This window comes from Pleurodeles waltl, chromosome 5 (genome assembly GCF_031143425.1).
Source record: "Pleurodeles waltl isolate 20211129_DDA chromosome 5, aPleWal1.hap1.20221129, whole genome shotgun sequence".
Classification (NCBI taxonomy): domain Eukaryota; kingdom Metazoa; phylum Chordata; class Amphibia; order Caudata; family Salamandridae; genus Pleurodeles; species Pleurodeles waltl.
The window spans coordinates 612,149,141-612,164,778 of record NC_090444.1 but is presented as its reverse complement, the minus strand read 5'-3'; positions in this window follow the sequence as shown (position 1 = coordinate 612,164,778).

Sequence of the window (15,638 nt, the reverse complement as noted above, 5' to 3'; positions counted from 1 at the left end):
TGGTCGGATGACCGCCAATAGGCGGACTTTTGACGGCCACCACCGCAGCAGTCTTTCTAAAAGACCGCCAAAGTCATAATGAGGCCCATTATGTCTATACTACAATTTGACTGTCCAACTTTTGTGTAGCTACCTTGGCATCATATGTGAATAGAGTGACACATTCTTAACTGTGTGTGGTTTTTTAACATGTAAATTACATGAATACATTTACTGAAAAGGTATGTGTTGAACAGAATTGCCATCCTTTCAATTCATACTATTAAGCCCAAAAACCCTCCTGCCCATGAAAAATGGAAGCATATGCTGTTAGCGCTGAAAATAATGCCAGAGAATGCAAACTAAAATACAACATTCAAACTTTATTTTTATAAGGGCTTAATTTGTAAAATAACAAATGCTGGTAACCCAACGATTTATAATAAGCCTCCAATAGGTGCTTCCGAATGCCAGGGTTACTGAATACCACGACTGTGTAGTCTTGACTCCACCTCATACCTCTTTCACCCACTCTCCTACAATCTTGGCCCCTTTATCTCATTCTGGAAGGTTCTTTTTATTCTCGCCTTTCTTCCTTTGTCACAGTTTTTCAATTTTTACTTCCTCCTTCTTTTGTCTTTTTGTGTTTTACGCCCTCTTCCTCTGGCTCAGTTTTAGGAGATAAAATAAGTGCTGGTCCCCAAAAATTAGTGCTGGTGACTCCCACCTGCAACCCCTGGCTTAAATTAAGCACTGTTTTCATGAATGGAAGGATCGATCTTTTCAAGTAAGTTGACATAATTGTGTTCCCCTTTAATAATCACTATTCCAAGGCTAGGCCGAAGTCCAGTAGCTTTACCTGTGAGAAAGTTCTCCTCCACTGCCCATTTGTTCATCTATTGTGTTGTATATTTCATGCAACTCTATTCTCCCAAATTATAGCATTTAAAAAGTCTGCACTATGGGAGAGTAAAGGATGGTTTCAGTAGCCATGCAGCTGGAAGATCTTACAGAGCCTTACATTATTCCTTGTAAAAGATGAAGGTGTTGCACCTGAGATGAAGGTTGTGCACCGTGCAAACCTCAGTGACAACCACATGCAAATCAGGTCCTCCTTTAACCGGAACACAAACAACCCAAGATCGGTTTTGCCCTGATTGTGGGTCATCAGTTGGGTGCAGCTTGATTCCAGTGGCATAGTAAGTATAGGACTTATGTCTGGTCACATCCGTCACACTTATGGGGTTGCAATGAAGTATACAAAAGATATGAAGGTAGCATGCATGGGAGTGTTTTAACATGGAATTCCAGGGGACAAGGTACAGACATCAGCCAGGGGTGTCCAATACTGATCGAGAATGACCACAGCCATGTTAGGTTTTCTGGATAGCCACATGAGGTGCAGTCACATACAATAGAATACAATAAATCAGAATCCAAATCATTTAAATAGCCAGGGGCTATCATGAAAATGTGGCATCACTCCAGCCATTGTCGACCAATGTGGCACAACACTGGCATAAGCAATCGCACCTTGGAGGTACTGGCAATGGAAACAAACAGATGGTTCAACAGGGATAGGGACATTCAGAGAATATCTGCAAGGGTATTTTTACTGGAACCTGAAATAAGATTTACCAAGAGAGATGTAGGGGGCATCCAACCATCCTCACAAAATAAAGCTTTTAATTGGGTCACTTGGGATTACCGGTTACTGTATCAGAATAAATGTTGGAAGCACAATATATCTAATGTGTATTATTTATACAATGCTGACACACCGATTATATGGAAACTGTCAGCAGCTTCTGAAAGATCTGCTGTGTGAATGTGCAAGTGTTTACTTACACCGCTGATGTGTAAATATGACAGTGTCTGACGTGCGCATGGAATAGACTTGTACTTTTATTATTTATGTAGAAAACTGCTGCCTGTGGTACTCCATGACAACAAATAATACACAAGATATAACAGCAAGTTTACTGAGCTCACAGAAGATTAAAAGAAGGCAGAACACTCAGTGAAACTGCATCTTAGGCCCTCGCAAATTATTACTGATACAAGGTGCTCTGGTATTTCCGGTGGTGGGGGAAATCCGGCCCGTTATGACTTGGACCCTGTTAGTCCACTAAAACATAGCTAATTCTGGGTCCGATGAACCCTGTAATTCCTCATTTTCCTCCTGACTTTCACATAGCGGTTTCATAAAAACATATAAATTCTATGGGACCCAAGAGATTAAAGATCTCAATTTCATTGTTTTTAGATTGGAAAATATAATGTTGCCCTTACACTGCCATGCCAATTTGCGTGCAGTGGACACCTCAAACCTCGGTCCGGTGTTGCTACACCACTGATAGCTACACACCTAATGTCAATATGTGACAAGAGATTTCACAATAGGTCACATAATTGATTTTTTTTTTGTTTTGCATATATTTAGTGATGCAGTTTACTATGCCCTGCTCAGAGTGCAAAATGACTGCTTTATGTTCCCACCTCTGGAACCAGAATGCAGGAAAACAGCAAACGTGCCAGCCATCTAAGCTTTTTGTTTCGCTTGGCCAATATCCGCATTTGACACATGGTACCAGTTTTGGTACATTTCTTTAATATTGCTTTAAACACATGTTTTATAATATCCCACTATGCCTCTAAAGCTACACCAACTCCCCTCCTAACGCCTAAAACGTGCCCCTACTTAAAACTACCCTGACCCCAGCACCCCCACCCTGAGCCCTAAAACTTTCCACAGCCCTGCACACTGCCCCTTCCCCCAGCCCTGAACCCTAAAACCCTACCCCAACCCTTACAACTACCCTAACTCCCTCAGCCCAGAGCACTAAAACCCTTCCCTACCCCTAATAACTAAACTACCCTGACTCCCCACCCACCCTAAGTCCTAAATAAAAACCCATCCCGATCTCCACTACCCCACCCCTAAAAACCAAACTACCCCAACACCTGCTCGTCCTGAGCCCTAAAAAATACTACCCTGAACCCCCCACCCTGCCCCTATTAACAACTACTCCAACATCCCCACCCACCCTGAGCCCTAAAACCTTTCCCCTAATAAGTAAACTACCCCGACCCTCCACCCACCCTATGCTCTAAAGAAAAAACTATGCCCACCACCGCCCCTAAAAACCAAATTGCCCGATCCCCCACCCACCCTGAGCCCTAAAAATAAAAATAAAAAAAACTACTCTGACACCCCCACCCCGCCCCTAAAAAACTAAAGTACCCTGACACCACCACCTGCCCTGAGCCCTAAAACCTTCTCCCTAATAAGTAAAATACCCTGATCCCCACCCACCCTAAGCCCTAAATTCTCCCCACCACTAAAACCTACCCACCAAGCTTGCCCCAACCCCACTTACTTCACTGCGTCCTCCCGATCATTCCTCCTCTTCTCTCCTCTCTCCTCCTGCCTTTCCTTAGACCTTCCCTAACCCTAAAAAATAAACTACCCGCCCTACACCCTCAGCCCTAAAAAAAATACTTAAACACCCCCAGCCCCACCCCTGAAAAAAATAGCCCAGCCCTTTCAACCACGCCAACCCCTTAATCCACCCCACCCCTAAAAACTAACCCCAAAACCCTGCCCCAACCCTGCATACCTCACCGCGTCCTCTCCCATGCTACTCTGCCTTTTTCTGTGCCTTAAGCACACAAATGTATAGTTCAGCACATGTGTGGTTTAGGCACAGAAAAAGGCATTTGTTGTTCCAGCAAGTGTGGTTACGCTTGCGTGGGAAACGTCTGCGTTGTTCACAACACGTTGTTTAGGACGTTTCCCAACATCCAGGTATTTTGGGTCAGGAAACAATTGGGTGGTTTAGGTGGGGCCAGAGATGAGTAGCTCCTCGGCCAATGTTATAAAAAAAAATACACAGACATCAGGCCTCTTCAAATGTCCCTCAAGGTTTTAAATGATACTAGGAAAAGTTTGAATTCAGACTTTCAGGCCTAAAAAAACTTTCCAAAACACATCTCCAAAGAGAGAATTACTGGGGATAGGCAAATGCACTTGTTTTATCCTTGCACTAAAGTTACACTGCCCTGACCCCCTCTTGTGCGAGTGGCTTGCCGCTGTTACTGATGAAGCCTTTTCCTCATCAGGGCAACACAACCACATGCTCCGTCACTTCCTCTACTGGGCACACCAAGGGGAGGACTGGTCACCTCCTTGGCAGAGGTGATCTCCTGGCACGGGGAAGGGGTTAACACGCTGGTGAGATTTATGTTGCAGAAGATAGGTTTCCTCCTGGCCACTTACTGCTCTACAACTCCCTCATCAGGGCGCTGCAAATACATTGGGGGATCTGGAGTAGGAGCGCCAAATGCACCTCACAATCTATTATCTCACCGTCATGGGAACAGGCCACCACTTTACACGCTGGCTTACTGGTTCTCTATGTACCCACGCAGCAACACCGCTTACCTCTTTGCATTGCCATTGGAAGACTTATTTGGGCCGCCCCTGTACAGATAATGAATGGCGGTCTATATTAAAGTATCTCACCCTTATCCTACACAACGCCTGCTTTTGGCTCATACAATACTATATACTTCACAGGGAATACCTCACCCCCAACAAGGTAAACTGCTACTTCCACCGCACAGATGTGACCTGCCCCTGCTACCACTTGCCTGGTGCACATTTCCTTCACATGGTCTAGGCTAGCAGGTGTCACTACACATTTGACAAGCTGCAGAGAGTGCTCCTCCTTGCACACATGAGAGGTGGGCCTGTTGGGCTTGCTCCACTGGACCAAGAAGTATAAGGTCACTACTCGCTTCATCAGTTTAGGCCTCCTACTTGCCAAACGTCTAATCACTCATAAACGGAAGTCATTCACTGCCCCTGTGAACACTGTCTGGGAGTGCTCCATGAAAACTTGGAGTCAGGGTGAGATTGTCGCCTTGCACAGGGTAGATGTCAGGGGCTTGCACAAGTACTCTATCTCGGCCAGCTCGGGTACTGTCCTGGTAGAGTTCCAATCTGCCCTGCCGTGTGCAGACGACCCTTGCTGTAGTCTCTTCACTGTCCCACCCCCAACATGCAGACTCTGTGTTGCATTGTGGATAGACACTTACTTGCAAACCTGGAAGGTGCGGGCTTGTTAAATGTTAAATGTTTGTTTTCTCCCCTGCTTGGACTAAAATGTCTTTGTTAATCAAGCAAGGCGATGATGTCAGAAACCTTATCGTAACTACCTCCGTACAGTCACGCTTGCAAACTGTGCGGACACAGTCCTGATCACCTTACTGGGTGGATGTCTGCTACATGTCATGTTGGTGCCCTTACATTGCGATCTTTCTTAACTGCATGTATAGCTCTATAAAGCTTTGATTTCATGTGTAAGTTTAAAAAAAATAAAAATGCTCAATAAAAAGATTTAAAAGAAAAAAAGGAGTTGGGGATAGGGGTAGACAGAAGATCAGCAAAATAAGAAATAACAAATACGCAATGTTGCCATTAAATTCTGCTGTCGTTAAGCTCAGTGGATTAATGCACCTCCTACAGATGTTTGGTTATAGCAGTTTGGAATCTAGACAGGCACGCAGAAGTCATTCACCTATTTCAAGTGGAAACCACTGAGTTGTGTATCTTTAAAAAGGGGAGATTTCCCCCAAAAGCGAATGGCGTGGAGGAAAAAGGGGAAGCCTTTGGGTGAATTGTGGGCTCTTATTGACTATGATGCACCCTTTCACACCTTTGAAGACCTTGACCTAAAGTTTTTCCTACTGGTCAGTCTTCCTCTAATATCATCAGAAGTTGATTGCCTTTGGAAGGCAGACAGAGCTACTAACGAAGCAATCGCACCTAAGGCCTGTCCAACTAAACCATTCATGTAGCTGGGGTACAAAATGGCCTCAGAGATGTGAGGAACCGGCCTTATCTACTATTGGGCTTCTGAGGTTCTACCTCTCACCGAGATGTTAATAAACTTCATATTTTCAGAATCATATGGATTTGCTCCATTTGCCATATAATTCACCATCTTCTGCATAATCTGCAGTTTTTTTTTCCTATTCTACCTCAGACAGAGCAACAGTTACTAAAAAGGTTGATTGGTCACCTTTCACTTCCTTATGGCTGTATTTGGCTTTTAAGATGGTCCTCATAAGGTGAAACATTTCTCCGGACAGTGTTAACATGTATAACAATTACAAAATAATAATATTAGCACAAAATGCGCCGCACTATGCTGCATAATTTGCCTTTCTTGTCGCATAATTTAGCCAACCCTGCCACATAATTTTGTCTTACTCTATACTGACTTCTTAAATGAACATAATTCTGACTCAAAAAGGGAACTTTAGATTGTATTTCTCATCCACGCATAGAGGTTGTACCCAATAGATTGATGTTGCACAACAGTGCAGTTCGGGGATTCCATCAAGTGATGTCCAATGGGTGAATCCAGGGGGAGCAATTTGTTTCCAAGGCGGAGAGGAGCATAGACAACGTTATACTCATGATAGGGCTAAAAAGGGTTCTGCGGCAGAAACGGCTTATTTACTGAAAGAGAACTGAAGGGAGAAAGCTCCCCAGACATGAACCTCCTCAAGGGCAACACTACAAAACGCTCTATTCTCAAGGTTTATGTAAGCATCAGCCTTTTGTGTTGCTTGACTTTCAGGTGGACTCGTAAGAATCTGTGCCAGGCTGACAGAAGTGTGAATTTCAAGAAATCTCAGGATAACAGCGAAAAGCTTTGCTGGAAAGTATCCAGCATTAGCCCCAGGTAATTACATTATGAGCATATGGGCACAAGTTATAATTGGGATCTATTAATTAAACAGGGAAATTGTCTGCAGATTGCTATGAAATAAAGACATCGTAAATGCTGCTAAACTATCATTATTATAATATCGTATGTTTTAAATAAAATCTCTCATCAATGATTAAATGACATCTGCTATTTGGCGTGACATCAGCCATTGTAAGATTGATCTAATGAAGTGGGTGCGTAGCTCAGTGGTTTGGGTGCCCGCTGCAGAAGTCTGTGTGTAATTGGTATATTTAAAAGATTCTTGTCTCAGCAAAGCTGACTGAGTGCCTGATTTAAAGTTGGGTGGTAATGACAAATCCTCACATTTCTGAAGAAAGTGACACATTTGGAGTAAAATAGACTAGCTCAGAGCGAACTTTATGAGTGGGATTTGTGTGGCTTTCGATTGGTTGATGGCAGACTTTCAAGAGTGATTCTCTCTCCACTTGCACCCTTAGGCAGATTATAAGACATTTTTAACTGTTGAAAACTATCTAAAGGCTAATCCATGTTTGTCAGGAGAGTGACCTACTCGGAATTGGAATACTATGAGCTACATTAAAGACCATAGAGCAGTAAAGGACATCTATTTCTGGCATAGATAATTTGTCCCAAGTTTTCAACGCCCTCCTGTACCTCTTCCTGTTATGCCTACAACATTCTATTCTTAATGGGTGTAATGTTCTAATAGCATTGAAACCCTTACCATGAACTCTACATCAGTCGTTAAAAAGCCTTTTTTTTATCAAATAGGCCCTTGTATGTAGGATGGACCTAAGACTGGGGGAAATGGGCATATTATGACTGGAATAGCAAGTGCTTAGCTGTAACGCTAATATCTACCTTTGAACTTGAATATTTCACTAATACATACAAATAGAAGGTAAGCATAAGAAAAATCATTCTTAGAATCAATTAAACAAGGATGGCTAGGCCAAAAGCACAAGAACTAGTGGTGTCTAATAGTAGGTGGCGGACAGCAGTGGATAGCAACAGGGTCGCATCCTGCACTGGGACAGCACAGAGAATATGGAGGAAAGCACATACTCTGGCCAACGGTGCAGAAGCTACCAAAGGTAACGACTTAAAGCTCCATATAACCGGCCACAAAATGTCATAGCTTTAAGGACAGCCCATCCAGCCAATGGGAACTTTAAAGACTGACAGCTACAGTTGTCTCTCAGCAAGACCTAAAAAAGGGTAAATTATCATTATGATTGTTATGGGGGCATCTGGCCAATTTCTTGACTCAAGCCTCACAAATAAGTAATATCTTCATTAATTAACCTGAATGTTAGTTGTAGGAGGCTGGCCTGGCTTGTAGTGGGTACCAAAGGTACTTACACCTTGTGCCAGGTCCAGTTATCCCTTATTAGTAGAAGAGAGGTGTTTCTAGCAGCTTAGGCTGATAGAAGGTAGCTGTGGCAAAGCAGCTTAGGCTGAACTAGGAGACATGCAAAGCTCCTACTATACCACTTATATCATATGCACAATATCATAAGAAAACACAATATACAGAGTTACTAAAAATAAAGGTACTTTATTTTTATGACAATATGCCACAGGAATCTCAGTGAGTACCCTCAGTAAGAAGGTAAGTAATATACACAAGTTATATGTACACAAACCAAAATCAGGTAAGTAAGAGTCAGAAAAGTAATGCAAACAGTGTTGAATTACAATAGGTTCCAATAGGCAAGCATAGGTATGGGGCAACACAAACCATATACTCCAAAAGTGGAATGCGAATCACAAATGGACCCCAGACCTATGGGAGCGTGCACAGGAGCTGGAGCAGCTGCAAATCACGCGGTACACAGCTTTGCAGTCTAGCGTGGGGAGGTAAGGACTTACCTCCACCAAACTTGGACTGAAGAGTCACTGGACTGTGGGAGTCACTTGGACAGAGTTGATGTGTTCCAGGGACCACGCTCATCAGGATGAGAGGGGACCCAGAGGACCAGTGATGCAGTCTTTTGGTGCCTGCGTTAGCAGGGGGAAGATTCCGTCGACCCACAGGAGATTTCTCCGGAGCTTCTGGTGCAGGGTGAAGGCAGGGTACCCCCAGAGCATGCACCACCTGGAAACAGGCGAGAAAGCCAGCAGGATTAGGCGCTACAATGTTGCTGGTAGTCGTCTTGCTACTTTGTTGCTGTTTTGCAGGTGTCCTGGAGCAGTCAGCGGTCGATCCTTGGTAGAAGGCGAAGAGGGAGATGCAGAGGAACTCTGGTGAGGTCTTGCATTCCTTATCTGAAGAATTCCCTAAAGCAGAGACCCTAAATAGCCAGAAAAGGAGGTTTGGCTACTAAGTTAGGAGGATTGGCTACCAAGAGAGGTGAGAGCCTATCAGAAGGAGCCTCTGACGTCACCTGCTGGCACTGGCCACTCAGAACAGTCCAGTGTGCCCCCAACACCTCTGTTTCCAAGATGGCAGAGGTCTGGGACACACTGGAGGAGCTCTGGGCACCTCCCCTAGGAGGTACTGGTCAGGGGAGTGGTCACTCCCCTTTCCTTTGTCCAGTTTCGCACCAGAGCAGGGCTGGGGGATCCCTGAACCGGTGTAGACTGGCTTATGCAGAGATGGGCACCATCTGTGCCCATCAAAGCATTTCCAGAGGCAGAGGATGATACTCCTCCCCAGCCCTTCACACCTATTTCCAAAGGGAGAGGGTTTCTCTCAGAGGAAATCCTTTGTTCTGCCTTCCTGGGCCAGGGCTGCCTGGACCCCAGGAGGGCAGAAACCTGTCTGAGGGGTTGGCAGCAGCAGCTGTCGAGGTTAACGGATAATGGAGGATCAGTGGAAGGGGCCACTGGAGGGTCAGATGGAGGGGCAGGGGAGCAAACAGACAATGGAGAGTGATGGGAGGAGCTGTGGAATCAAACAGACAATATAGGGTGGGCTGTAGGCAATGGAGGAGCAAGCTGACAGCGGAGAGCAGGCAGGAGGGTCTAAGGCAGCAAGCTGACAACTGAGGATGGGTTTGAGGGGCCGCAGCAGCAAACTGACAACAGAGGTTGGGTGGGAGGGGATAAGGAAACAAGTTGACAACTGAGGGTGAGTGAGAGGGGCTGGAGAAATAAGCTAAAAATAGAGGGCAGGTAGTAAGGGATGGGGAAGCAAGCTTGCAGGAGATGCTAAGGCAACAAGCTGACAGCAGAGGCCGGGCAGAAGGGGATAGGGAACCAAGATGACAATGGAGGTTGAGTTGGAGGGCCTGGGGCGGCAATCTGACAATGAAGGGCAGGCAGGAAGAGTTGGGGCAGCAGCTTGACAATGGGTGATGGATGGGAGGAGCTAGGAAAGCATGCTGACAATGGAGGGAGTGTGGGGGGCTGCAGCAGCAAGCGGACAACAGAGGTCAGACAGGGGTGTTATGGAAGCAGGCTGACAGTGGAAGGGGAGGCTTTAGAGAAACGAAGGTGGGCGTGTGGAGATGGGGAAGCAAGCTTGCAACTGGGTGCTGGCAGGAAGGGATGAGGCAGCAAGCAGACATCTGATTTTCTTAGGGGCTGGGCTAGCAAGCTGACAATAGTAGGCAGAGGAAGGGAGATGAGCAAGCAAGCTCATAATCGATGGTGGGCAGGAAAGGCTGGGACTCTAAGCTGCCAACAGTGGGCTGGAGAAACTGGGAAAGCAAGCTGGCAAAAGAGGGAAGAGGGGAGGGGCTGAGGCAGCAAGCTGACAACGAAGGATGGGTGGGAGGGGCTGGGAAGCCAGCTGACAACAGAGGGTGGAAGGAAATTTATGGGGAAACAAGTTGACAAATACTGCAGGCTGGAGGGTCTGGGGCTGTACACAGACAATGGAGGGCATGCAGGAGGATATGGGAGGCACATGGACAAAGCAGGGAGTGCAGTATGGCCCGGGAAAACACATTCACAACAGAGGATGGGTAGGAGTGAGTGGGTAAGCAAATGGAAACAGAGGGTGGCCAGGCAGGACAAAGAGACAACAGGTGGTGTTGAAGTAAGATTGGCGAGGAAAGGTGGGTAGGGGGGAAGCAAGTACAGCAATGGAGGAAGGGTGAAATAGAGTAACCCAAAGCGACACAGCTGGAAAACATACACACTCTCGCAGAATGCTTAAACAAAGTTGCACCTGAAAAAGGAGCAGTGGAAGGACACAAGTAATGCACTATGCAACAGGAGAGGGACAAACACACAAAGAGGAAGCAAAACCTATGGAAGCTGAAATAGGAGCAAGCATATGAGAGTGAAAACAAAGCCAACCAATGGTAAGCAATTGGCAGGCTCGAAACCCACTGTAAACTATCATGTCTTGCAACAGACAGCACATGTGCTATCTTAGGTGGGTCCCAAAATAGTGTGCCTAGTAAATGAACATTGTAGTAACAAATACCAGTTTTGATTATAAAGCATACTGATTTATTGATTAAATGGACACGTTGAGAGTACTCATTTTGTGGGCTGCTTTATGACTGATGTTTTTCCTCAAACAATTTTCAGAAAATATTCTTAGACAAACTAATCAATTTACTTAATGTTGGATTGGATGAGTTATAAAGTTATGACTGAATGGTTGGTCACATTTATAAGAAACTGTTTTATTAGAATTGTATCCAACACACAGAAATCTGTTGCACTAAGAGCAACCCTGAATAGGAGTGGAAGAAGAAACAAGATAGGTCTTTAGAATAGACCAGAACCAAACATGTAATTGTATGACCCTGCACAGTGTGCAATTTATAAAATAGTAAGTGCTGGTTTCAAACGTTTTTCTCAAAAGCCTGAAGCCAGTGCTACAGAATGTCAGGATCGCTCCAATCCAAGGTTGTGTACTCTTGATTCCACCTCATTCTGCTTTCTTCCACGACCCTACACCCCAGGCCGCCTTATTTCCCTCCTGCAGTCTCTTTTCATCTCTGCTTTCTCCCTTTGTCCCTGATTTCCATATTTCTTGTCCTTCTCTTTTTCTCCTTTTGTGTTTTCCTCTCACTTGCTTTGAGTCAAAGTCTGATGAGGAAAAGTAAGTGTTAGTCCCCAAAAATGAATGCAGGTGAAACCCACCTGCAACCACCGGCTCAGATTAAGCAATGGTGACGCATAACACTAGTGACAGAGAACTCCACGATTTGGGAATGAGGAGAAAAACTGAGGCAAACTCTGTTGACATGATTGTAGGTGTCAGGTGCCCCTGAACAGCTAAATGCTGCAAGTTGAAGGACATTGGGGCTCTTATAAGATTCTGAAGGTTGGTTTGGACCCGAATCCTTTGGGTAACCCGTTTATGAGCATACCACAAATTCTGAATTTAGCTTGAAGATTATTTTGAGCTATAGAAGCAAAATTGTGTTTCTTTAGCTCAGCAGACAGTTGACAGGCATTGCTAGCAGGAGTTTTTGTAATTTTTTATTGATAATAACTAAACAGGCACCAAAAGTCCAAAAGAAACCAAAATCCCTTTATTCAGCTCTCCATGTATTTAGTGGGAGGGAATTTACTGAGGTTTTTCACCTGATAAATTTCAGAACGTTTGCCCTGCCGAAATGTATTTGGAGTCCAGACATTATCACACTTGGTAACAACCAGATGAGGTATACTCCAACCAACTTTTAATCGCAACCCCTGCGCAAACGTACTTCTTCCGGAGTCCTATAATGACCGAGGTCTCATAATGGCCAACAAACTATTTTATTGTTCTATTTCTCCGTAGTCTCATTGTTTTGAAGGTGTTGCAGACATGCCAAGGAATGATTGTTGCAAAGACATATATTTTAGAATTACATAGAGTTCATTATTCAAATATAAATAAATAAAAAGGGAAAATCCCAGAACTGAGTGCAACAACGGCTTGCTCAATTAAGTCCAAAGTGACCATACTGCCTGCTAACAGTGAGCTCTTATTTGTAACACAAAACTACTTTCTAAGGGACTCAACCTGCACAGTTGATGATCCTAACCAGAAGGAATCAAACAAGGGATTTTTGTATAATCAATTCTTTTTGCATAATTCTTTCTATTATAATTAATCAGGAACAGTTTACCTCCATTTCGGTTAAATAAATTCTTAATAAATGTGTTTGAAACTATCCTTAGAAAACGGTCTCGATGGTCCCATGAGTACAGGCAAAGCTTCAGTAGAAAAGGTGGGGGAGCCGCATGGACTATCTACAACATTCAAAAAATAATTATCATATATCTATTATTGAAATGAGCTCTAAGTCTCTGAAGACCTCGACCTCTCCTAATGCCCTGCGACAACCTGGTAGCGCCATTTGAGGTCCCGTGAATGATAGAGTTTTTTGTTGAAGAACAACTGAAACGCTGTAACATCAGCACACATCAAAAGAGGCCCTTTTTGTCCTGTGGGCAAAATAACAGCTGTGACTGCGGCGCAGGGCAGGCCTATTCACGGCAGCGCTGAGAGATCCTGTTTCTACAACAGCTGATGTAAGTGACAGCATCTGCTGAAATAGGACTCCGGGTCAAAATCTCCTTCGGCCATTGTATGGAGCACAACACATAACCAGCAACACACCCACTCGGGGCACGGGCTTCACTACATGCGTTCACAATGACCAGATCTTGGTGCTGGAAAAACTTGGGCCACCGCAGAAGCCACGCGAAATATTTAAAAACTCGAATTGATTCGCGATAAATTTATTTCGAATTTATGACGATGCGTTTAGGAACTACACTAGACTTCTAAATAAGTGAAGTTTGAAGGCCTGGTCGTTACACCTTTCTGAGTTTCGGAGGTTAAAAAAGAAATCTGCGAAGCCTGTGTCCGATTCACTAAAATACACATAGGAAGTGGGAAAAGAAGTACCAATCAAGTCCGTTTTCACAGAGGGGGACGGGTGGATGGTGGAAGGAAGAAGGTACATGGGAACACAATTATTACACGAGAGAAGAAATGACTTCTAAACATAGTTGGAAAATGTGTTACATTAATATGCACTGTTGAAATGTCCTTTACATTGGTGTTGTCCTGCAAATTTCTGACATTTCTCCTTAATAAATGTATGAACGTTCGCTATTACTCCTAAATGAAATTTTTTGGGAGAAAAAAATGTATTGTGGGACCACAGGAATAACAGGAAAGAACATAATGCAAACGACTTTTGTTTGAGTCACGAGGATGCATGTCGTGCTAAAAAAAACTACAAAATGCCAGACAAGGCTTTTGTGAAAAAATGTGAAATTTCCCATAGTTGTTTTAGGCATTCCTAGTAACTACTTAAAATGAACATATACGAATTTTGCACAGGACGGCACATTTTCTGAGGCTAAACTGGCACATTGTACTCAACGACAGAAGTAACAAACGTAAGGCTAGCGAAACTGAAATAAATTTTTTAGCCCATCAGGGTCGGAATAGGATAGAAAATAGGCCCGGGCACCAGAATAAAATTGCCCACTATTTCAAATCAGATAACTAAAAAGTGTCCCCATTTGCGAACCAGGCAGTGTTGAACTTGTAAAGACAAGCTGTGTATGTGTTTTGCAGCATATGGAGACTGCATGCATTTGTGTAATGTTTGTGGTAATACCAGAGAAAACAAATCGGCCCACCAGACAATGCAACAGGCTGTAGAAAACTATACATTTTTAGGCGGGCAGCAGTGAGGATTTTTCAATTGACCATATACCAAATCGCCTGTTGTTTCTGAACCGCAGGCTCCAATAAATGTACACAATCATGTACTTTGAAATAGGGAGAAAGAAAGGCATGTCAGAGTTTCAAAGTATGTTTTATTGTTATTTACATGCACACAGTAATTAGACCAAATGTGAAAAAAAACATGTTGATTACGCTTGCATCTTCATGCACCAAACAAAGGTAAGAGGAGGAAAAACACCAATCATGCCCCTTGCCTCATGCAAATTGAAACCGCAGTAGAGATATCAAAAGCGATCAGGTACAACGATAGTAAAATGTGCTCTGAACTTGTAGTTCTAATAACATTTCTTCTCCTCTGTGTGATCTTTGGCAGCTCAGTTCCACATCAGTCAAAGCTGGAAGCATTTACACTGAAGAAGCTCTTGGTGTTACAGGCTATTTGGATTCTGTAATCCCTGCATAAACGCCAGTCATTGATTTCTTTATAATATGACAGTCACTTAAAAAAACAAAGGTTACAGGAACTTTATAGTTAGGATCACATTTTAAACATACACAGCCATAGAAATTCCCCTGTTATAGTTAGAGATATCTTAAGAAACGATAATTCGTGCCCTAAGTTAACTATAACTCGTGTCCCCGCCATGCACAGTTTTTGATAATTTTTTTTACTGCAAATATTACATTGATTCCATCAATGATGTTATCAAAGATGTCCTGAGTGCCGTAATTTGTGGAGTAATTAGTAGTGCATGGCGAGGGCCCGAGTTATAGTTAACTTAGGGCACAAGTTATGGTTACTTGAGATAATTTTAACTATAACAGGTGAATTTCTATGGTTTGGTAAGTTTAAAATGTGAGCCTAAGTATAACGTTCCTGTAACCGTTGGTTTTTAAGTGAATTTCTATTGTTTTTTTGAATTTTGTTTCCTAACTACAACGTCCCTGCAAACTTTGCTTTTTTCATTGAATTAGTAAATATTTTTAACTTAAAGTAATTTTTATTACTATACATTAATCCAACCACTGCCAGGCCCTGTGGCCAACCCCTATAACCAGCCAACCCCACGCTGCGTACGGCCTTTGGCCATGCAGAATAGTAATTGGCAGCAGGTCTGCATGCCCCCCTAGCCTAACCGATTTTGGCCCCGGGGACAACATCCACCAGGGCCTGGCCTAATCATTAATTTTTTTTGGTGGGAGCACCCACCAGAGTGTTTGCTGTGACTTGGTGGGAGTTCTCACCAAGTCACAGCAAACAGCTATGTCCCGGAAGAGGGCACCCTAGGACA